This window comes from Aegilops tauschii, chromosome 5 (assembly GCF_002575655.3).
Source record: "Aegilops tauschii subsp. strangulata cultivar AL8/78 chromosome 5, Aet v6.0, whole genome shotgun sequence".
Lineage (NCBI taxonomy): Eukaryota > Viridiplantae > Streptophyta > Magnoliopsida > Poales > Poaceae > Aegilops > Aegilops tauschii.
This window is the reverse complement of record NC_053039.3, coordinates 450,961,254-450,986,272: the sequence shown is the minus strand read 5'-3', so window position 1 is coordinate 450,986,272 and position 25,019 is coordinate 450,961,254. Positions and strand designations below refer to the sequence as shown.

Sequence of the window (25,019 nt, the reverse complement as noted above, 5' to 3'; positions counted from 1 at the left end):
TGATGTGGTATTGATTAGGGTTTCGATGACCAGGGAGCTTAACTGCTATGCCTGGCTCTCGATGAGATCTTTCTTCCCCCTAAACCGCTGCCGGGTCGTCCCTTTATATAGGGAGGCTGACGCCCAGCAGCTCTCAGAGTCCCGGCCGGCTCATAAGAGTGTCCGGCTCGGACTCTCAACTATTCTTGCCTTACACTACAAGTTCTACCATAATGATGATTGTAACTACGGGCCTTAAGCCATATCCGGGTCTTAAGCCCATCTTTGGCCCACCGTCTTCAAGCTTGGCGCCGGGCTTCTGGCGATGACCATTATGAGTAACCCGGCCCCTCCTGGCGGGTGACTCTAAGGTCTATATCCTCAACATTAGGCCCCAGATTGATTTGAGCCGGCTCATGTCAATCTTCAATTCTTTCGACAGAAAATCTCCGGCTTACAATTGTGTGAAGGCCATAACCCGGCGTGACGTCATCCTCTAGATTCCGGGTAATCCGCCGTGACGTCATCTTCCATTAAATCCATTTTTTTACTCCACTATATCCGCAACGGATCTTATCTTTACTGCCATCCCGAAAATCGAGGCGTTTCATGGGGAGATAACCACGCCGTGGTCTCCTCGTTTCTCACGCCCACTTATGAGCTTACCCTTATAAATAGTCCGGCCCGATGAGCTTTCAGCCACCCGTCTTCCTCCTCGCGTCACTGCTCTTCCGCTCGAGCTCTGTTGCCGTCGCCGCCGCGGGTCTTCTCGTCCTCACCGACTCCGGCCGCTGCATCAACCTGTTGTGTCCAGAGAACGGCAGCGACCTCCGCGACTCACCAGCACCTGTAAGTCCTTGTTGCCCCGTAGAACAGATCTGCAGTAGGGTTTCTTCTTGTTCTTCCCGTGTTCTTCACCATTCTTCGCAGGCCCTCGGTAGATTTGATTTTTACCACCCCTTTTGATCTTAGACTTGTATAGAACCACTGCGGTAGCTGTTTCACTTCCATTCCTAATGCAAATAGATCCCCTTTTTACTGCATAGATGCTTCGTTCGAACCCGCAGACTTCTTCTGCATCTGTTTTTAGGTCTAGGAATTTTCCTTTTCAACTGACCGTTTTGATCCAAATTATTTACTGCGATGTGTGAAACCTGTTTTCACCACACTTAGTAAAAAAACTACACCTGCCGAGTCGTGGCGGTTTACGTTTCCGGCTTAAAGAAGCCACGTACTGTAAAAAAAATTCCAGCTCATTTGCAGCAAGGCTATAATTGAATTGCTCTCAATACCTCGGGCAGCTTAAATAACCCGATGCACCTAGATATATGTCATTAGTCCCCTCCATAAGCTGCCACTTTAACATTGAACTGTAAATTTCCTTCGGCTTATAATTAAACCGGACGTTTCCTTTTATCATAGGCTGCCGACTTTCACCATGCCTCCCAAAGCTCCTAAAGCATCCATCACTTGCAATTGGATGAGGTCCAATGTCACCGATGAGACCTTAGCAGATTTTGTAAAGTCGGGTTACCTGCCCAAGAAGGACGTCATGTCCTACCGTGCCCCTGACCCGTCAGAGGAGAGACCACAGCCAAAGGACGGGGAGGTAGTGATTTTTGCGGATCACATGAGCCGGGGCTTCACACCGCCCGGCTCAAAGTTCTTCAGGGATGTACTGAATTTCTTTGACCTGCGGCCACAAGATATAGGACCCAACTCGGTGTCCAACATATGCAATTTCCAAGTGTTCTACGAGGTTTATCTTGGAGAAGAGCCCAGCCTGCTGCTCTTCAGAGAGCTCTTCTACCTGAACCGCCAGAACGAGTGCGCCAACGGGCCAAGTTTGGAACTTGGCGGAATCTCCATTCAGCGACGGAGAGACTGCCTCTTCCCTTACGCCGAGCCGCCGAGTCACCCAAAGGACTAGAACCATACGTGGTTCTATTGCCAAGACATGTCGCCGACTGACGAGAGCCCGCTGCCCGGCTTTCGCCCTTCACGTCTGGAACCAACTCACCCTCTGTCTGACAAGTTAACTCAGGCGGAGCGCCAACCTCTGCTCCCCACCATCAACAAGATCAAGGCTCTCCTGGGCAATGGTCTCAACGGAATTGATCTGGTCCGGGTCTGGATCTCGTGGCGGGTGATCCCCCTGAGCCGCCGCCCCGGCTTAATGTGTGAATACACAGGCCGGAAAGATGACCCCCTGCGACACAGCCGCAACGATCTTCCTGAAGACGTTGCTGAAGACATGACCAAGGCTCTTTTAAATGAGAGCTTGGCAGACTGCGGGAGGACCGGGTTAGCCCCCTTCTGCAAGACCAACCCAGCCCCAGCAGTAAGCCGCTGATCTGAACATCTTATTCTCTTCTATAGATAACTTTCATCTGATCCTTAAGAAATCGTCATTGTATTTTCAGGCTGATGATAAATTCTGGAAGGTCAAGTATGACCATGAGGCGGCCAAGAAGGCCAGGAAGGCGAACAAAGCCGCCAAGAGAGCCGCTCCCCGTAAGAAGGGAAGTAGGCCTACTGCTTCTGAGCTGCTGCAACTAAGCGACAGCTCCGAGTCAGAGGTAACCCCTGAACCTGTAAGCTCTTGTTGTATTTGTTGTTCCTTTCTGTCCACCTTATCAATACTGTTCATCAACAGGATGACACCAGAGCAAGTAACCCGGTGGTTGAAGAGGTAATGATACTTTCCTCCGACTCGGAGCCCTTGCCAAGGCTGAAAGTCCGAAGGGTAACCCGGAAAGTAAGATTTTCTCATCCTTTAGCTTATCAAGATCCTCAATTTCTTTTGAAGCAACAGACTCATGAGAGCCGGCGGCACACCCGGACCAACAAGGATGCTGACCTCTCCTCCGGCTTACCCGACGCATCGAGGAAACGCCGAACCGAGGTTATCTCCAACTTGTACCCTTTTCATCCTTTGGCGGGTGTTATACGTCAACCGCTCAATTCTTCTGATTCAACTATCAGGAAACCTCACCCTCCTCTGGTGACTCGATGCAATCAAGCCTGCCGGCCTTCAAGACCGTACCCGGGTAATGATGATCATCTCTTGTTGTGCTTATCTTTGCTCATACCTTTGTACTAACTTTTTTGTCTTTTCAGTGCCCAGGCAAAGCTCACCAAGAGGGCAAAAAAGAACAAGCCGGTCGAAGAGCCGGATTTGCCTGAACCGGAGGTAGCAGCTCAAGAACCGCCAGCTGCCTCTGCTCCCGAAGCCACCGCTTCAGCTGACAAGGCAACCGCAGAAGCTTCTGCTAACCCGGAGACCTCCGGCCCGGCTCAGCCGGTCAATGACCCGGACGTGGTAATCACCCGGACGGAGTTTGTTGAGCCGGGGAGACCTACTGCGCTGGCCAAGTGCTCCGCCAAGGAGGAGTTGCTACAGCACCGCCGGGTTAATCTGGACCTCACCGACTACGCCAATCTGAACATCGGAGAGATCGTCTCCGGCTATGTCAACCAAGTGCACAAGAGCCGGGATGTAGAGATCGGCATGGTGAACCAGATTCAGCAGAAGTCTGAGGTACTACTCCTCTTTCTCCTTGCTTACTGCATAGTTATCTTGTTATTCTTACCATACTCTAGCCCCCAAGTCTACGACTTATGATAGAATATGTTGTAGACTTAAGTTCCGGCTTACTCACTTGAACCGGCAATTTGTAAATAGAAACGTTCGATATGCATTAGCCCCCAAGTGCCAAGTGTCTTTGCTTGGAAAGTGCTTGGGACTTTAAAATTGCATAATAACTATTCATCCTATAACCCGGAAATTATGCAGGCTGCTTGCAAGAATTTTGAAGCTGACATCTCCGATCTGAAGACCCGCCTGAGGACGCAAGAAACTGAGACCCGGAACGCCAATGCCAAATTTGTGTCTAGTATTGCTGCGCAAGAAAAGCTGAAGACGGACTTTGACGCTGAACGGAAAGCCTGGGCCGAAGAGAAGGCTGCTCTGGTGAACCGGGCCGAACAGGCGGAAAAGGCTCTGTCAGAGAAGACCGCCGAACTCTCCGGCTTAAAGCGCCAAGTGTCCCAGATGGTTGCCGCAATCTTCGGTAAGTCATTCCACCGGCTTCCGTCCAGTTTATAATTTTTATGTCTCATAACCCATCATTACCGGCGGCTTATCTTACTCTGTTACACAGGTCCCAGAAGCGCCAACCTCAACCAAAGTGTGGTGACCAAGTTGAAGGCCGTGTACACCCTGGTGGAGCAACTGTACACCGGGTCACAGCGCGCCTTGGCTGTGGTGGCCCTATCCAATGAGGTGCCGACTCACCTGGTGGAAGTCCTTCGCCGGCTTGCCGTTCTTCCTCAACGTGTTCAAGAGCTGCGACGGGCCTCTGCAAGAGCCGGAGCCATAGCTGCTCTGAGCCGGGCCAAGGCGTTTCTTCCAGAACTAGACCCGGCGGACATTGCCCTTGGCTATCCCAGCTTGAAGGAAGACGGCACCGCCTTCGACCAAAAGGACTTCGCAGCCCGCGTGAAGATCATACACCCAGTGGCCACTCTGATCGGAAATGATACGGATCTGACCAAGTACCAGCCGGGTTACGATGCCGAGAATCAGAGGATCCCCACTCCGCGTTACGAAGCCATCAGCTTAGTCCCGCCGACTCGTAAGCACACCTTTGCCCCGGAAATTGACCCGGCCGGGTTAATTGACGAGGAAGCTCAATTTGAAGCTCTGAGCGGCATTGACTGGAAGTCGTCAACTTTCCAGGTCTTGGGAACAGCCGGAGGAGCGGAGAGGGATGAGCCGGAAACCTCAACCTAGCAAGCGTCGTAACTCTGTAGGCGGTTTATGTGAAACAATGCTTCACCCTTTTGGACTCAGTGAGTCTTGTAATAGAATAGGATCAACACTTTAACTGTGTCGTGCCATCGTGCACGTGTTGAATGCTGAATTCTATGAAAGTTGCTTCCTTATATGTCTCCGGGTCATAGTTGATCAGTCATGTTCCTTAAGCTTAAATAGTTGTCTTTAACTATCCCGCATAGAAAGACAAATCACAAGTCTCGAGGCGGCTTACCGCACGGAGAATCATAGTCTTATGCATATAACCCGGAATATGAATCACAAGAGACTGGTCCTCAATTATGTCCTTGATATAACCGTAACAACACACTTACCGGCCTGCAAGCACTCTTCCGGCTTAGATAACCCGGGCAATAAGGTTGGTACCTCAACTCCGGTTTACCAGTCTTAATAACGCCGATTGTATTCGACTAGCACTGTAAATCAAAGTTAAGCCAGCAGAGTGAGACCCTCCATGCATACTTGAAATAATCAGAAGAACTCGCTATAAATCAGAAAAACTTAGGGGCTTCCGGTTCGAATACGACCAGAGACCCGTCCCAAAGGGGTTATGCTAAGATTCGAATGCGATCATATAGCCCCCAGTGGGTGTGGCGATGCCAATCAAGAGGGTACCTATGTTTGAACAGGAAGCCCCCAAGTGACTACGGCTAGATTCGAATACGATCATAAGCCGGATCCTCCTTCAAGTTATCATGTGATCTTGCAATGAAAACAACACGTGCACATTTGGAGGAGAAAAAAGGACAGAGGTCCTGCTTTATTGCTTATCATAATATATACATGGCTTAGAGAAATATGTACATTATGAGAGCCGGTGGCTCAAGTGTAGTAAGGCCGAAGCTGAGCTATATTCCACGGCCGATGGGTCTCTTCCTCCGACTTACGTGAATCTTTGTGCTCCCGAATGTCAATGAGGTAATATGACCCGTTGTGCAAATTCTTGCTGACCACAAAGGGCCCTTCCCAAGGCGGGGATAGCTTGTGCGCATCTGTTTGATCTTGGATGAGCCGGAGCACCAGATCGCCTTCCTGGAAGACCCGGGATTTAACCCGGCGACTATGATAACGGCGCAGGTCTTGTTGGTAAATCGCTGAGCGAGCTGCTGCCACATCACGCTGTTCGTCTAACAAGTCAAGAGCGTCTTGGCGCGCCTGTTCATTATCCGCCTCAACATAAGCCGCCACTCGAGGCGAGTCATGACGGATGTCACTGGGGAGGACTGCTTCTGCCCCACAAACCATGAAGAAAGGCGTGAAACCTGTAGACCTGTTAGGAGTAGTGTTGATGCTCCATAACACGGAGGGCAACTCCTCCACCCAACAACCCGGCGTCCGTTGCAAAGGGACCAAAAGCCGGGGCTTGATACCCTTCAAGATCTCCTGATTAGCCCTCTCAGCTTGACCATTGGATTGAGGATGAGCCACTGATGAAACATCAAGTCGGATATGCTCTCGTTGACAAAACTCCTCCATGGCGCCTTTGGATAGATTGGTACCATTGTCAGTTATAATGCTGTGCGGAAAGCCAAAGCGAAAAATCACCTTTTTCATAAATTGAACCGCCGTGGCTGCATCACACTTGCTAACTGGTTCGGCTTCAACCCACTTTGTAAATTTGTCAACTGCCACCAAGAGGTGGGTCTTCTTATCCTTGGACCTTTTAAAAGGCCCAACCATATCAAGCCCCCAGACCGCAAAGGGCCAAGTAATTGGGATCATCCTCAGCTCCTGAGCCGGCACATGAGCCCGTCGCGAGAACCTTTGGCAACCATCACATTTACTGACCAAGTCCTCCGCATCAGCATGAGCCGTCAGCCAATAAAAACCATGACGAAAAGCCTTGGCCACAAGAGACTTTGAGCCGGCGTGATGGCCACAATCCCCTTCATGAATCTCACGCAAGATCTCTTGACCTTCCTTAGGGGAGACACAACGCTGGAACGCTCCCGTAACACTGCGGCGATGCAACTCACCATTGATAACAATCATTGACTTAGACCGCCGGGTTATTTGTCTGGCCAAAGTTTCATCCTCAGGCAAATCTCCCCGGGTCATGTAAGCCAGATAGGGCACTGTCCAGTCCGGTATGATGTGGAGAGCCGCCACCAGTCGTGCCTCCGGGTCAGGGACAGCCAAGTCTTCCTCTGTAGGCAACTTAACAGAAGGGTTATGCAGGATGTCCAGGAAAATATTAGGCGGCACCGGTTTTCGCTGAGAGCCCAGCCGGCTTAAAGCATCAGCCGCCTCGTTCTTCCTGCGATCGATGTGCTCTACTTGGTAACCCTGAAAGTGCCCAGCAATGGCATCAACTTCGCGGCGATAAGCCGCCATGAGAGGGTCCTTGGAGTCCCACTTTCCTGATACTTGTTGAGCCACCAAGTCTGAGTCGCCAAAGCACCTTACCCGGCTCAAGCTCATCTCCTTAGCCATCCGAAGACCGTGGAGCAAGGCCTCATACTCAGCTGCGTTGTTGGTACAAGGAAACATCAATTGTAGCACATAATGGAACTTATCACCCTTAGGGGAAGCCAATACGACTCCAGCCCCCGAGCCCTCCAACTGCCTGGACCCATCAAAGTGAATAGTCCAATATGTATTATCCGGCTTTTGTTCGGGCACTTGTAGCTCTGTCCAATCATTGATGAAATCCACCAAAGCCTGAGATTTAACAGCAGTGCGTGGCACATACTTCAGACCATGAGGTCCGAGCTCTATAGCCCACTTAGCCACTCTCCCTGTGGCCTCCCTGTTCTGAATGATATCCCCAAGGGGGGCAGAACTGACCACAGTGATGGGGTGACCCTGGAAATAATGCTTAAGCTTCCGGCTTGCCATGAACACACCGTAAACAAGCTTCTGCCAATGCGGATACCGCTGCTTGGACTCAATGAGTACTTCGCTGACATAATAAACCGGCCGCTGAACCGGATGCTCCTTACCCTCTTCCTTGCGCTCCACCACCACGGCCACACTGACGGCTCGTGTGTTAGCAGCCACATACAGCAATAAAGGCTCCTTGTCAACCGGAGCAGCAAGGACTGGGGGCTCGGCTAGCTGTCTCTTCAAATCCTCAAAAGCCGTGTTGGCTGCATCATTCCAGACAAAGTCATCAGTTTTCTTCATCAACTGATATAATGGCATAGCCTTCTCCCCCAAACGGCTTATAAAACGGCTTAAAGCAGCAATGCGACCCGCCAGGCGCTGGACGTCATTTATACACGCCGGCTTAGCCAGGGAGGTGATGGCCTTGATCTTCTCCGGGTTAGCTTCAATGCCTCTGTCAGAAACCAAGAAACCCAAGAGTTTGCCTGCAGGAACACCAAAAACACACTTGGCCGGGTTAAGCATCATCTTGTAGACCCGGAGATTATCAAAGGTTTCCCTCAGATCATCTATCAGGGTTTCCTCCTTCCTGGATTTAACCACAATATCATCCACATAAGCATGAACATTGCGCCCAATCTGGTTATGAAGACAGTTCTGCACGCAACGCTGATAAGTCGCCTGTGCACTCTTGAGTCCAAAGGGCATGGACACATAGCAGAAGGCTCCAAAGGGAGTGATGAACGCCGTCTTCTCCTGGTCCTTAACTGCTATTTCAATCTGATGATATCCGGAATAAGCATCCAAGAAACTTAAGCGCTCACAACCTGCCGTAGCATCAATAATTTGATCAATACGGGGAAGGGCAAAAGGATCAGCCGGACACGCCTTGTTTAAGTCCGTGTAGTCCACACACATCCGCCAAGTGCCGTTCTTCTTGAGCACGAGCATCGGGTTAGCTAACCACTCTGGGTGAAAAACTTCAACAATAAATCCGGCCTCCAAGAGCCGGGCCACCTCTTCACCAATAGCTTTTCGTCTTTCTTCATTAAACCGCCGAAGGAATTGCCTGACCGGCTTAAACTTCGGATCAACATTGAGAGTGTGCTCAGCGAGTTCTCTAGGTACACCTGGCATGTCAGAAGGTTTCCATGCAAAAATGTCCCTATTCTCACGGATGAACTCGATGAGCGCGCTTTCCTATTTTGGATCCAGATTGGCACTGATGCTAAACTGCTGAGATGAGTCACCTGGAACGAAATCAACAAGTTTAGTCTCATCAGCCGACTTAAATTTCGTTGCCGGCTCATGCTCCGTAGTTGGCTTTTTCAGAGAGGTCATATCTGTTGGGTCAACATTGTCTTTGTAAAATTTTAACTCCTCTGTTGCACAAACAGATTCTGCATAAGCCGCATCGCCTTCCTCACACTCCAAGGCCACCTTCCGGCTGCCATGAACCGTAATGGTCCCATTGAGACCCGGCATCTTGAGCTGTAAATACACGTAACACGGCCGTGCCATGAACTTGGCGTAAGCCGGCCGCCCAAATATGGCATGATACGGGCTTCTTATCTTGACCACCTCAAAGGTCAATTTTTCCACCCTGTAGTTGTGCTCGTCTCCAAAGGCCACTTCCAACTCGATCTTGCCGACTGGATAAGCCGACTTACCAGGTACTACACCATGGAAAATAGTGTTTGACTGGCTGAGGTTCTTATCAACCAACCCCATACGACGGAAAGTCTCATAATAGAGGATGTTGATGCTGCTGCCTCGATCCATGAGCACCTTAGTGAACTTATATCCTCTCACTTGAGGAGCCACCACCAAAGCCAAATGACCCGGGTTATCTACCCGGGGAGGGTGATCCTCCCTACTCCACACTATGGTCTGCTCAGACCATCGTAAATAGCGTGGGACCGCCGGCTCAACAGCATTCACAGCCCTCTTATGAAGCTTCTGATCTCGCTTGCACAGACTGGTGGTAAACACATGATACTGTCCGCCGCTAAGCTGCTTTGGATTGGTCTGATAACCCCCTGCTGCTGTTGATGACCCTGGCCAGACTGTTGATTAAAGCCCCCTTGACTGTTCTGAGGATTGGAATTTGAACCACCGCCCGGGCCATGAAAGCCGCCGGCGCCTGAACCGCCGCCCGGGCCACTGTTGCCGTTAAAAGCGTTGGAATTCTTAAAGGCCTTCATGATTGCACAATCCTTCCACAGATGGGTAGCTGGCTTCTCTCTAGAGCCATGCCTCGGACAGGGCTCATTCACCAGCTGTTCCAGCGTCGGGCCTGACCCGCCGGCTCGGGGAGGGGGCCTCCCCTTGCGTCTCTGGCTATTGCCCTGTGAGCTGGCGTTGGCCACGAACTCTAGGCTGCCGTCGGCCTTACGCTTGCCACCTCCTTGGTTCCCCGGGTTATGCTGAGGACCCTTGCCATTGCCGTTCTTCTTTCCCTTCCCTGTCCTTTCGTCGTCCGAAGCGGGGTCCTTGGTACCATCAGAATCGGCGTACTTGATGAGAGCCGCCATCAGCGTACCCATATCATTGCAGTCGCGCTTAAGCCGCCCGAGTTTCATCTTCAGGGGCAGAAAACGACAATTTTGCTCCAACATCAAGACTGCAGAGCCGGCATCCATCTTATCCGATGAATGTATGATCTCTTTAACCCGGTGAACCCAATGTGTCATAGATTCACCCTCCTGCTGTTTACAGTTAGTCAAATCCACTATTGACATAGACTGCCTACAGGTGTCTTTGAAGTTTTGTATGAACCGGGCCTTCAGCTCAGCCCAAGATCCAATGGAATTTGGCATTAGCCCTTTCAACCAAGTGCAGGCAGTCCCATCTAACATCATGGTGAAGTACTTGGCCATTGCCGCTTCACTGACTTCCAGCAGTTCCATGGCCATCTCGTAACTCTCGATCCAGGCTGCGGGTTGTAAATCAGCCGTGTAATTAGGCACCTTCCTAGGGCCTTTGAAGTCCTTGGGTAGACGCTCATTGCAGAGAGCTGGCACTAAACAAGGGACACGTCCAGCCCTGGTAGGGATACCCACGTCGACGGAAGTCGTCGGATAAGCCGGGGGAGTCTGGTAAGCCATCAACTGAGGCACCTGCTCCGCCTCTTGCCGCGCTCTGTCTTGGTATGCTGCGTGAAAGGCTCCGTTATGAGCCGGGCCATGGCCAGAGGGCGGGTCATGGCGTCGAACATTACTTGAGCCGGTCGCTGAGACCATGTGTCTGCTATAACTCGGGCTCCGGCCTGGACGAGGGGTCGAGTGGATCCTGTCCCGGTTGTAAGAGTACGCCTCTTGCTGTGCCAGCGCTGTCTGAAGGAGTTCCCTGACCCGGCGGGTTTCAATAGACGTTGGCGAGTCGCCGTCAATTGGGAGGGCCGCCAGCCGTGCTGCTGCGGCGACCATGTTCTCCAGCGGGTTAGCATAATGACCCGGTGGTATTGGCACGTACTGAGGCGAGGCAGGATTCACCCGGGGAGGCCCCATCACTTGTGGTTGAACAGGGGTCCCCGACCCGGGCACTATGATCCCTGGCGGGTTACTAGACCCTGCACCTGGCGTGTTGAAGAGGTTTCGAGGATCGTAAACCGGAGGGAGTCGAGATTGGGCTTTTTGATGCCTCCTTCTCATGACCTCATTGGACGCGTTTTGATCCATCGTGAGCCGGAAGGACTGCGCCTGAATCAACTGGGTTTGGGCGTCGAGAGCCGCCCTCTCCGCAGCCATCCTGATCCCTTCCGCTGCCAGATCCTCTTTGGCTTTCACTAGATCTAACTTTAACTGCGCCACCTCCGCGTCATGCTGAGCTTGATCCATCGGGTCAACCGCGGCGGTCAACAAGGCCGTCATCTTGTCCGTGAGATCCATCAGCACCTGAGCCGGCGAGGGCACCGGGTTTCCTGCCCCAGCAGCAGGGTTCTGAACAGGCTGCGCACCGGCCATGAAGATTCCGACCCGGCTCGGCGGCTCAAACGGGTCCGGAATACTGTCACCATCGGAACAACCCATTAGCCTGCCATCTTGAAGCTGATACAACGAGTTCGACTCATCTGTGGATGATTCGCCGTCAGAGCCGGCGGCTGTCTCATCACCAGATCCAGATCCACCAGAGAGCCCTCCATGGACACATCCCACGAAAGCATGCTTCAAAGTAGGCAGGGCCCGGGCGGGTCGTGCGCGCTGAGCCGTCTCGATGAGATCGGCGCAGAGATCCGGCTCAGGGCCCGGCTCACCAATCTTGCCAATGAAAACATGGATTCCGCCGAAGGGGACCCGGTACCCGTACTCAATTGAGCCGGCGTCGGGGCCCCAGTTTGCATCGTCGATGTAGAGCTTGCCGCGACGACTCTTGGTCATCCGGCCCACAGCGTATCCCTTGAGCCCTTCGAAGCTGCCCTTCAAGAACTCAAATCCACCGTGCGCTGGCCCCACGGTGGGCGCCAACTGTCGTGGAATTGTCACGGCAGATGTCCTCAAGCTAGGACTTAGTCGTGGAGCCATCGCCGCAGGGAAGCTTGAAGGGGTTAACGGGACAAGGAACACGAGGGTTTATACTGGTTCGGCCCCTTACGATGAAGGTAAAGGCCTACGTCCAGTTGATGTGGTATTGATTAGGGTTTCGATGACCAGGGAGCTTAACTGCTATGCCTGGCTCTCGATGAGATCTTTCTTCCCCCTAAACCGCTGTCGAGTCGTCCCTTTATATAGGGAGGCTGACGCCCAGCAGCTCTTAGAGTCCCGGCCGGCTCATAAGAGTGTCCGGCTCGGACTCTCAACTATTCTTGCCTTACACTACAAGTTCTACCATAATGATGATTGTAACTACGGGCCTTAAGCCATATCCGGGTCTTAAGCCCATCTTTGGCCCACCGTCTTCAAGCTTGGCGCCGGGCTTCTGGCGATGACCATTATGAGTAACCCGGCCCCTCCTGGCGGGTGACTCTAAGGTCTATATCCTCAACAATCCTTTTTCTTTGTTCTCAGCATTTAACTTGCCAGCCTGTTTGAAAACCCAACAGTCTCTATTGGTATGATTGGCTTGTTTGTCTGGGGTGCCATGTATCTGGCACGGACGATCGAGTATGCGGTCCAGGCTGGATGGTCCCTCATTGTTCCTTTTGTAGGGCTTCATCCGCTGGCCGGACTTGGAGCCGCTGAATCCGGCGTTAACCGTGGTGTCATCGGTATTACCGCCATTGCTTCGGTGTTTGTGTCTATTGCGCCGGAGCTTGCCGGTGCTGTTCTTGGACTCGGAGGGGCCTGCCTCGCTGGCTGTGTTTTTGCTACGAGCCAGCCAGCTGTCCTCACCCGCGCAAAAGAGGGTCATGAGTGATGTGAGGGCTGCAATGGATTTCGGCCTTTCTTGGTCGAGGTGGCGGGCGAGCCATTCGTCACAGATGCTGTGCTTGAAGGCTGCTAGGGCTTTGGCGTCCGGACAGTCAACGATCTGGTTCTTTTTGGTTAGGAACCTAGTCCAGAATTTTCTGGCTGATTCTCCGGGTTGTTGGACTATATGACTTAAGTCATCGGCGTCTGGTGGCCGGACATAAGTACCTTGGAAGTTGTCAAGAAAAGCTTCTTCCAAGTCCTCCCAGCTGCCGATGGAATTTTCAGACAGGCTATTTAGCCGGTGTCTAGCTAGCCCTTTTAATTTTAGTGGGAGGTATTTGATGGCGTGGAGATCGTCTCCTCGGGCCATATGGATGTGGAGAATAAAATCTTCGATCCACACTGCGGGATTGGTTGTTCCGTCGTATGATTCAATATTGACGGGCTTGAACCCCTCGGGGAATTCGTGATCTAGTACTTCATCTGTGAAATAGAGAGGGTGTGCGGCGCCTCTATATCGGGCCGCGTCACGGCGCACCTCCGATGAAGTCCGTCTGTGGTTATCGGCCCGGGCGTGACTAGGTTTGTCACGTCTGAATAGGTAGCCGTCATCCCGAGTCGGGAAGCGTCCTCGCGATCCGTAGATTGATATAGTGTGTCCTGCTCTACTGTCCAGATCCTGCCAAAGTTCGTATGTATGGTCCCGAGCTGTTTTGTCTCTGTTTTTACGAGGCGGTGGGGCGGGCTGTTGTTCGGCCTGAGTTGCCGTTTTATCCCGACCGCGTGGTGGTCGGTCCGCCGCACTATCCCGACCACGTGGTGGTCGTTCCGCATCGCGTGAGGGAGGTATGGGCTTCGGGTAACTCTTGGTTGGGCGCTTGAGGCCGTATTCTTCGGCTGCCAGGACGTCGGTCCATCTGTCAATGAGTAGGTCTTGATCTGCTTGAAGCTGCTGCTGCTTTTTCTTCAGGCTTTTTGCCGTAGCTATTAGCTGGCGCTTGAAGCGCTCCTGCTCGAGGGGTGCCTCAGGCACGATGAAATCCTTGCTGCCGAGGCTCTCTTCATCCTCGGAGAGTGGATGATAACTATAATCATCCGGGTCACTGGGCATGGCCTGTTTATCAGGGTTAACGTGCCCGTTGCCTTGCTCTTCCTGTTCGGATGCAGCTCCGACAGGGTCTTCGTTGTTTTCGGCGTCATCCGGAGTGCTATTTTCTCCGGTGCCAGTGTTGCCATCTTTTGAGCGGCGTGGCTTAGAGCGGCGTTTAGGGCGCCGGCGCTTGGACTGTGTCTCAGAAGGTTTATTCGCGACTGGATCTTCTTTGTCCTCGTCGCTAGCTTTTTTAGGTGTGTCGACCATGTACACATCATACGAAGAGGTGGCCGTCCAGCGTGCAGTGAATGGCGGGTCTTGGCCTTGCTCCTTGTCGGCATCGTCGTCCATACCGTCGATGCCTTCGGAGCCATAATCAAGCACGTCGATTAAGTCATCGACAGTGGCTATGAAGTGGGTGGCGGGTGTGAAGTAAAATTCCCCATCATCAGCCTCTAGCTCGAACCGAACATAGTTCGGCTGTGAGTCCTTCTCCAAGGATAAATTCTTTAAAGATCTTAGGACATCACCCAAAGGCGAGTGCTGGAAGATGTGTGCGGCGCTGAATTCAGAAATTGATAACCGATCCAACTCGGTGTCTGCAGGCGTGCATGGTTCGGAGTTTATAGCCGGAGACAAGTCTGGAGTTCCGTTGACGCAAATATTGCAGGGTGTCGAGTCCGTGTGCGGCTCCAACACCGCGGACTCTGTGGCCTCGGATGGCACGATCTGCTCCGGTTCTAAGGCCGTTGCAGCGACAGGAACCATCTCCTGGATGTGATCCGATGACAGATTTAGGTCATGTTCATTGGGGCGAGGGGGAGCGATCGCCGCGATCTCAAATCCGTCGAAGATCAAGTCTCCATGGACGTCCGCGATGTAATTTAAGCTTCCGAATCTGACCTGATGGCCAAGGGCGTAGCTATCGATATGCTCCAGATGGCCAAGCGAATTGGCCCGCAGTATGAAGCCGCCGAACATAAAGATCTATCCGGGGAGGAAGGTTTCTCCTTGGACAACGTCACTATAGACGATTGAAGGGGCCATCGAACCTTTCGTCGACGGCACAGTGGAACTCTCAATGAAAGCACCAATGTCGGTGTCAAAACTGGCGGATCTCAGGTAGGGGATCCCAAACTGTGCGTCTAGGATCGATGGTAACAGGAGACGGGGGACACGATGTTTACCCAGGTTCGGACCCTCTCTATGAAGGTAATACCCTACTTCCTTCTTGATTGATCTTGATGAATATGAGTATTACAAGAGTTGATCTACCACGAGATCGTAATGGCTAAACCCTAGGAGTCGAGCCTGTATGACTATGCTAATGAATATATATCATCCGGACTACGCCCTCCAGTTTATATAGACACCGGAGGGATCTAGGGTTACATAGAGTCGGTTACATAAGAAGGAATCTTCACAGTTGATCGCCAAGCTTGCCTTCCACGCCAAGGAGAGTCCAATCCGGACACGGGTACAGTCTTCGGCCTTCATGTCTTCACGGCCCATCAGTCCGGCCCATGGATAACAGGCCGGACGCCCGAGGACCCCTTAGTCCAGGACTCCCTCAGCCATCTTTAAGCTTGATGAGAAAATTGAGCACCTCCAAGCCCAGATCTATGACCTGCAAAACCAAAACTGTGAGTATGAATACAGATTTAAGAGGATGAGTTTGGCTGCAGATCTGAGGATCCCGGAGACTCGTTCATCTTTCTATGATGGTGAGCCTATGCCTTGGAAGATGGATGACAAACCTACTTCATCAACAACTCCATCATCACCACCTCCGTAGAAAGAGACATAAATACATGGGTATGTGCACTCCCCTTGGCAACTGCCAAGCTCGGCGGAGGTACCCCCGGTATCGTATCACCATCACACCTTTACTTTTATCGTTTTTCTTAGTTTGATCCTTTTGGTTATATCTTGATCAACTAGAATAAAGTTTTTAGTATGATCTAGCTTTGAGTTTTGTTTTGATCTCTATCTATGTAATCGAGTCCGTGAGTTATATATAATAAAGAGTAGTTTTGAGTTGTGGGCTTTGCTTTCTTGCTATGATCTTGAGGGAATTAAATAAAAGAAAGGAATAAAAAGAAATAAAAAGATCATATAATGATCTTATGGAGAGTAATGACTTCACATATAAAGAGTATGACGAATAAAAGTTATTGAGAGTTGACAAACATAGTTTTGGTCATTGTTACAATTAATAGGAAGTAATAAAGAAAGAGAGGTTTCACATATAAATATACTATTGTAACACCCCGGATGTAATTTTCCATATTTGTAACTCCAACTCTTGCCATTTTCGGCTATGTGTTATGATATTCCCTCCGTGGTTGGGTTTCGTTTTTGTTTTGCATTTTGTTCATGTCATGCATTTCATATCATGTCATCATGTGCATCTCATTTGCATACGTGTTCGTCTCATGCATCCGAGCATTTTCCCCGTTGTCCGTTTTGCCATCCGACACTCCCACGTGCACCGGTGCACTCCTCTTGTTTCTTTTCGTGAGCGGGTATTGAACGTTCTTGGAATGGACCGAGTCTTGTCAAGTGGCCTTGGTATACCACCGGTAGACTACCTGTCAAGTTTCGTGCCATTTGGAGGTCGTTTGGTGCTCCAACGGTTAACCGGGTAACCGCAAAGTCCTTTTGTGTGTTGCAGCAAACCCCCCCTCTAAACAGCCCAAAACCCCTCAAAGTCTCTTCCATGCTCTAGGTCGTTCGATCACGATCGTGTGGGCGAAAACCGTGACTCATTTGGACTCTCCTAGCTCCCTATGCCTATAAAAACACCCTCCCCGTCCAAATCCCGGATCAAACCCTAGCAAAAATCACCCCGCCGCCACCGGACGTGTCCACTCCGGGCGGACGCTTCGCCGCCGCCGCGCCCGACCAACGGGACGCCGACACGTGGCGCCCCGCGCCCACATCGCCGCCGGCCCGCCGGGGCCCGTGCGGGGCCCTCCCGGCCCGCTCCTCCCGCGCCTCGCCCGCGCCTCCCGCGGTTTCCCTCGCCGCCCCGCGCCGCCCGCGGCTCCCCCGCTGCCCGTCGGCCGTCGCCGACCGCCGCCGCCTCCGCCGCTCCTCCCGCGCGTCGCCGCAGCCGCCGACCGCCGTCCCCGTCGCCTGTCGCCGCCGTCTCCCTCTTCCTCCTCTCCACGCCGGCGTCCTCCTCCGGCCGGTGCCCTCCTCTTCCCCTTCGTCTCCGGCAGCTCCGGCGACGAGTCGTCGCCCGCCTCGACGTCCGCGCCCGATCCGATCTGGGAGGTTGACTTTCTCCCCTCTCCCGAAATATTCCAAGTCTGGAGATATTTACAATATGTGCTCCTATTCACTGCATCATAACTCTCTGCATATAGCTCTGTTTCGTGCGTATAATATGTCTAAATGTTCCCCTCGAGATGCTCTTCATTTTGTTCCATTATGCCATGTTCATTTGAGAACATCTTGATGCCCAAATCTCTAGTGCAAGAGTGCTATATGCTGTTAACTGCTTTTACTTATCAGAACTTGGTGATTTGGTATTTTTTTTGCATTTGATGTGTGCATCTTATGGGCATAAGCTCTACATGTGTTTTGATATATGCCATGCCATCTTTACATAGGTGTATTCCATGTATTTTTGTGATCTCTGTGGTGACTAGCACAAGCATGCAAACTAGGCTTCGGGATGTTTCTGATTTCAGGGACTTAGTAATTTTATCAAGTCTGTGACTGCTGTTATTTTGTTGCCATGTATCCATGTGTCTACAGAGAGATCCATGCTCCTTTTGGTTATGTTCAGTAAGGATGTTTTGTAGATATAGTTGTGACCTACCCATCCATGCCCCTGTTTGCAATTATGGAGTGCCATAGCATGACTCAATCTTGCTCTGCTTTTGCTATAAAATGTTCCTGGCAGATTGTTTACATGATATTCAAATTTGCCAAGGTTGTTGTAGTTGTTTCATACATGATATGAACTTTCTCTTGCCATGGATAGCTTCATAAACATACCATCTTGCTGTAGGTATGCTTGTTTTGTCATGCATTGCTTTTTGTTGAGTGAATCAAGCTCACAAAGATGCCTTCATAATACTGTTTCTGCCATGATCTGTTTTCTGCCAAGTCTGAAACCTGTTAACGAAACTTGCTATGTTTACATTGGTGCCATTATATCTTCTGGTCCTTTTTGGCTCAGGGTCAGTAAGGGACTTTTGTTCTATGCATTTAGTAGATTCATTCCATGCCTTGTTTTGCTATATTAAGTTCCTGTAGCAGGTGTTTTGCTTGCTCTGAACATTGCTACCTGATGCTGTTTCAGTCATGTCCAGTAATTTCTCTGTGTCTGTGAACCTGATATCTTTTGGACTTTTGTCATGCTTGTTCGAACCTGTTATTGTGTGATCTAGCCGTAGCTCAGTGTTCAACTTTTGTCAAGCATCTCCTGTAGATTACTGCCATATGTTTTGTTGCTATGTTGGAGTGCTGTAGCATAGCTACTTGATGTATTCTAAGTGCTATCATGCTGTTAATCGCAGAATCGTGTCATTCTTGTTTTGCTTGCCATTTGCAAACCGTGCATCCGTTTCCGGTGATATTTATATCGATTTCGACCGAAATCATCTCATCTTTCCAGTGGCATGCTTTGTTTGCCAAGTTACTGCCTTGTTCATCATTTTTTCTTTCGGAGCACGCATACGCATCGCATATCATATCTTGCATATCATACATGTTTTGCATCATGTTGCTTGTGCATTTCCCGTGATTGATTGTGGTTCCATTGCTTTGTGTTTTTGTTGTGGGTAGAGCCGGGAGACGAGTTCGTGAACGAGGAACCTGTTGAGTACGCTTACGAGGATCAAGCTTTCGACAACTCTGAGAACCTTGCAGGCAAGATGACCATACCCTCGAAATCACTTCTATCTTTGCTTTGCTAGTTGTTCGTTCTATTGCCATGCTGTGCTACCTACCACTTGCTATATCATGCCTCCCATATTGCCATGTCAAGCCTCTAACCATCCTTTCCTAGCAAACCGTTGTTTGGCTAAGTTACCGCTTTTGCTCAGCCCTTCTTATAGCGTTGCTAGTTGCAGGTGAAGTTGAAGTTGGTTTCATGTTGGAACATGGATATTTTGGAATATCACAATATCTCTTATTTAATTAATGCATCTATATATTTGGTAAAGGGTGGAAGGCTCAGCCTTATGCCTGGTGTTTTGTTCCACTCTTGTCGCCCTAGTTTCCGTCATACCGGTATTATGTTCCTTGAGTTTGCGTTCCTTACGCGGTTGGGTGATTTATGGGACCCCCTTGACAATTCGCCTTGAATAAAACTCCTCCAGCAAGGCCCAACCTTGGTTTTACCATTTGCCACCTAAGCCTTTTTTCCTTGGGTTTTCGCGAGCCCGAGGGTCATCTTTATTTAAACCCCCGGACCAGTGCTCCTTTGAGTGCTGGCCCAAACTGGGCGATGTCCGGCGCCCCCTGGGCAACCAGGGTCTATGCCAACCCGACGTCTTGCCCATCCGGTGTGCCCTGAGAACGAGATATGTGCAGCTCCTATCGGGATTTGTCGGCACATTCGGGTGGCTTTGCTGGTCTTGTTTTACCATTGTCGAAATGTCTTGTAAACCGGGATTCCGAGACTGATCGGGTCTTCCCGGGAGAAGGTTTATCCTTCGTTGACCGTGAGAGCTTATAATGGGCTAAGTTGGGACACCCCTGCAGGGTATTATCTTTCGAAAGCCGTGCCCGCGGTTATGAGGCAGATGGGAATTTGTTAATGTCCGGTTCTAGAGAACTTGACACTTGACTTAATTAAAATACATCAACCGTGTGTGTAGCTGTGATGGTCTCTTCTCGGCGGAGTCCGGGAAGTGAACACGGTTTGAGTTATGCATGAACGTAAGTAGTTTCAGGATCACTTCTTGATCAGTTCTAGCTTCGCGACCATTGCGTTGCTTCTCTTCCCGCTCTCTTTTGCGTATGTTAGCCACCATATGCTTAGTACTTGCTGCAGCTCCACCTCATTACACCATCCTTTCCTATAAGCTTAAATAGTCTTGATCTCACGGGTGTGAGATTGCTGAGTCCTCGTGACTCATAGATTCTACCAAAACAGTTGCAGGTGCCGACGATGCCAGTGCAGATGACGCAACCGAGCTCAAGTGGGAGTTCGATGAGGAACGTGGTCGTTACTATGTTTCTTTTCATGATGATCAGTAGTGGAGCCCAGTTGGGATGATCGGGGATCTAGCATTTGGGGTTATCTTATTTTCATTTGGTTTTGACCGTAGTCGGTCTATGTGTGGATTTTGGATGATGTATGAATTATATTTATGTATTGTGTGAAGTGGCGATTGTAAGCCAACTCTCGTTATCCCATTTTTATTCATTACATGGGATTGTGTGAAGATGACCCTTCTTGCGACAAAACCACAATGCGGTTATGCCTCTAAGTCGTGCCTCGACACGTGGGAGATATAGCCGCATCGTGGGCGTTACAACTATCTTGGACATCTTTTGTAATTGTGAGCACTCATTAAAATACAACATGCTAAAAAGTTGATGTTGGACAAGGAAGGCAACATAATGGGTTATGTTTTCTTATATCCGAATAGAAGTTATATTGTCATGGATCATCCAACATGTTGAGCTTGCCTTTCCCTCTCATGCTAGCCAAATTCTTTGCACCAAGTAGAGATACTACTTGTGCTTCCAAGCATCCCTTAAACCAGTTTTTCCATGAGAGTCCACCATACCTACCTATGGATTGAGTAAGATCCTTCAAGTAAGTTGTCATCGGTGCAAGCAATAAAAATTTCTCTCTAAATATGTATGATCTATTAATGTGAAGAAAATAAGCTTTATACGAACTTATGATATGGAAGAAATAAAAGCGACCGCTTGCATAATAAAGTTCTTTATCACAAGCGGCAATATAAAGTGACGTTCTTTTGCATTAAGATTTTGTGCATCCAACCATAAAAGGGCATGACAACCTCTGCTTCCCTCTGCGAAGGGCCTATCTTTTATTTTTATCTTCTACCCTTATACAAGAGTCATGGTGATCATCACCTTTCCTTTTTACACTTTTTCCTTTGGCAAGCACTATGTGTTGGAGAGATCCGGATATATATATATCCACTCGGATGTAGGTTTTCATAAAGTATTATTGTTGACATTACCCTTGAGGTAAAAGGTTGGGAGGCGAAACTATAAGCCCCTATCTTTCTTTGTGTCCGATTGAACCTTTGAACCCATAAGTATCGCGTGAGTGTTAGCAATTGTGAAAGATTAAATGATGGTTGAGTATGTGGACTTGCTGAAAAGCTCTTATATTAACTCTTTCCGATGTTATGATAAATTGCAATTGTTTCAATGACTGAGATCATAGTTTGCTAGTTTTCAATAGAGTTTCTGATTCATACTATACCTTGTGAAAGAATTGTTACTTTAGCATAAGAAATTATATGACAATATATGTTGCTGTTCTAAAGATGATCATGATGCCCTCATGTCCGCATTTTGTTTTATCGACACCTCTATCTCTAAACACGTGGACATATTTTTCGATATCGGCTTTCGCTTGAGGACAAGCGAGGTCTAAGCTTGGGGGAGTTGATACGTCCATTTTGGATCATGCTTTTATATTGATATTTATTGCATTGTGGGTTGTTATTACACATTATATCACAATATTTATGCCTATTCTCTCTTATTTTATAAGGTTTACATGAAGAGGGAGAATGCCGGCAGCTGGAATTCTGGACTAGAAAAGGAGCAAATATTATAGACCTATTCTACACAACTCCAAAAGTCCTGAAACTTCACGGAGAATAGTTTTGGAATATATAAAAATATTGGGCGAAGAAAGCACCAGAGGGGGGCCACCTGCCGTCCACAAGGGTGGAGGGCGCGCCCTACCCCCCTGATTTGCCCTCCGGTCTTGTGGGCCCCTTGGCAGGCCCCTGACGCCCATCTTCTGCTATATGGTGTGTTTTGACCTGGAAAAAATTAGAAGGAAGCTTTCGGGACGAAGCACCGCCGTCTCGAGGCGGAACCTGGGCAGAACCAATCTAGGGCTCCGGCGGAGTAGTTCTGCCGTGAAACATCCCTCCGGGAGGGGGGAAATCATCGCCATTGTCATCACCAACGATCCTCTCATCGAGAGGGGGTCAATCTCCATCAACATCTTCACCAGAACCATCTCCTCTCAAACCCTAGTTCATCTCTTGTATCTGATCTCTGTCTCAAAACCTCAGATTGGTACCTGTGGGTTGCTAGTAGTGTTGATTACTCCTTGTAGTTGATGCTAGTTGGTTTATTCGGTGGAAGATCATATGTTCAGATCCTTAATGATAATTAATACTCCTCTGATTATGAACATGAATATGCTTTGTGAGTAGTTATGTTTGTTCCTGAGGACATGGGAGAAGCCTACTTATAAGTAATCATGTGAATTTGGCATTCGTTCGATATTTTAATGAGATGTATGTTGTCTTTCCTCTAGTGGTGTTATGTGAACGTCGACTACATGACACTTCACCATGATTTGGGCCTAGGGGAAGGCATTGGGAAGTAATAAGTAGATGATGGGTTGCTAGAGTGACAAAATCTTAAACCCTAGTCCAAGCACCGGTCCACCCACATATCAAATTATCAAAGTAACGAACGCGAATCATATGAGCATGATGAAAACTAGCTTGACAGTAATTCCCATCTGTCCTCGGGAGTGCTTTGTTTTATATAAGAGTTCGTCCAGGCTTGTCCTTTGCTACAAAAAGGATTGGCCCACCTTGCTGCACCTTGTTTACTTTTGTTACCAATAATTTCAGTGCTTGTAGAGAATACCTTGCTGAAAACCACTTGTCATTTCCTTCTGATCCTCGTTGGGTTCGACACTCTTACTTATCGAAAGGACTACGATAGATCCCCTATACTTGTGGGTCATCATTGGTAAGGTCAGAACTCTTTGCGATGAACTTGTTGCTTCAGGCAAGAAGGTAGATGAAGAAGATGTCGTGTCCCACATCCTTGCTGGACTCGATGAGGAGTTCGACCCCGTGGTGTAAGCCATGTGCTCTCGGGTTGAGCCAGTCAAGGTCCCGGAGCTGTACTCGCAGCTCCTGAGCTTCGAAACCCGCATGAACTTTTGTGGTGGGTCTTCGCATTCGTCTGCCAATGCAGTCGGAGTGGGCGCTTCAACAACAAGAACGGCGGCGGCGGTGGCAGTGGTGACCGCGGCCGTGGCAAGCAAGGCGGTGGCGGTGATCGTGGCCGCGGCAACTCCTCCAGGCCACCCAACCGTGGAGGCAGCAGCAGTGGCGGTGGGAACTACAATAGCAATCCCACCACCAAGCTGATGTGCCAGATCTGCGGCAAGGTTGGCCATCCAGCGTGGAAGTGGTGAAAGCGCTACGATTCTTCCTATCAAGGAGGAGAAGAGCGCTTGGCAAACAGGACTGCACTACAGTATGGAGTGGACACCAACTGGTATATGGATAGTGGTGCCACTGACCATATCACCGGTGATCTAGGGAAGCTCACCGTGCGGGAGAGGTACACCGGCAACGAGCAAATTCACATGGCCAACGGATCAGGTATGGCTATTAATCACATTGGTCATGCAAATATTTCAACCCCACATCGTGAGCTATATCTAAAAAATGTCCTTCATGTCCCGGAGGCCACAAAAAATCTAATCTCAGCAAGCAAACTTGCTCTTGATAATGATACCTTTGTTGAAATTCACCCTCACTCTTTTCTTGTAAAGGATCTAGAAACGAGGAGGGTTCTTCTTCGAGGCAGGGGTAGGAGAGGTCTCTATCCTGTCAAGCACGTCGGGATAAACGTCAAGAAGCAAGTGCTAAGTGTCACCAAACCATCTTCGGATTGGTGGCATCGACGTTTGGGTCATCCATCTTCCATTCTTGTTCGGAAGATCGTTAGTGAAAATAAACCCCCGTGTGCTAGTAGTAATGATAATAAATTTGTATGTGACACCTGTCAAAAAGGCAAAAGTCATCAACTACCTTACCCTCAATTTATGAGTGAATCAAAAATTTCCTGGAACTTATTTTCTTTGATGTTTGGGGTCCTGCCATTGAAACTGTAGGAAGAAAAAAATACTATGTTAGTTTCATTGACGACTTCAGCAAATTTACATGGATCTATCTTATAAAACACAAGTCTGAAGTTTTTCAAAAATCTCATGACTTTCAAAAACTTGTCGAAAGACAGTTTGATCGAAAGATCCTTGCCCTTCAAACCGATTGGGGAGGGGAATACGTTAAGTTGAACTCCTTCTTCACAAAAATTGGCATCTCTCACCACGTTTCTTGTCCTCACGCTCATCAACAGAACGGCTCGGACGAACGAAAATACCGTCACATAGTTGAAGTTGGTCTATCTTTACTTGCTCAAGCTTCCATGCCCTTAAAGTTTTGGGATGAAGCCTTCATAGACGCCGCCTATCTCATCAATAGGATGCCAAGCAAGGTCATAAATTTTTAGACACCTCTCACGTTTGGTGAAGCCCCAAACTATTCATCTCTTCGTATTTTTGGATGCGCCTGCTGGCCTAATCTACGTCCGTACAACACACATAAGCTTCAATTTCCCTCTAAGCAGTGCGCATTCCTTGGGTACAGTAACCTTCATAAAGGTTACAAGTGCCTAGATATCTCTACCAGACGAGTATATATATATCTCGTGACGTGGTATTTGATGAAAACAGTTTTCCCTTCTCCGACTTGCATCCTAATGCAGGTGCTCGGCTACGTGCTGAAATCCTTTTGCTTCCACCGGAGCTCCTAAATCCTACTGATCAAGGGGGCGAAAAGATTGTTGATCATGTGATTACTGCTGCTACTGATTCTGATCTTCATGATGCAGAAAAAAATAAAAAAACGCAGCAGAAAATGCAGTTGTGCAACAT

The 25,019-nt window shown here is 49.4% G+C and overlaps 1 non-coding gene across 1 annotated transcript; it reads left to right on the top strand.

The window, feature by feature from the left end:
- The first annotated feature begins 23,082 nt into the window (after positions 1-23,082).
- On the top strand, positions 23,083-23,221 carry LOC120965702 (small nucleolar RNA Z247). The gene has a single exon (XR_005758729.1). It is a non-coding gene; the product is annotated as a small nucleolar RNA Z247 (small nucleolar RNA).
- The last annotated feature ends 1,798 nt before the right edge of the window (positions 23,222-25,019 follow it).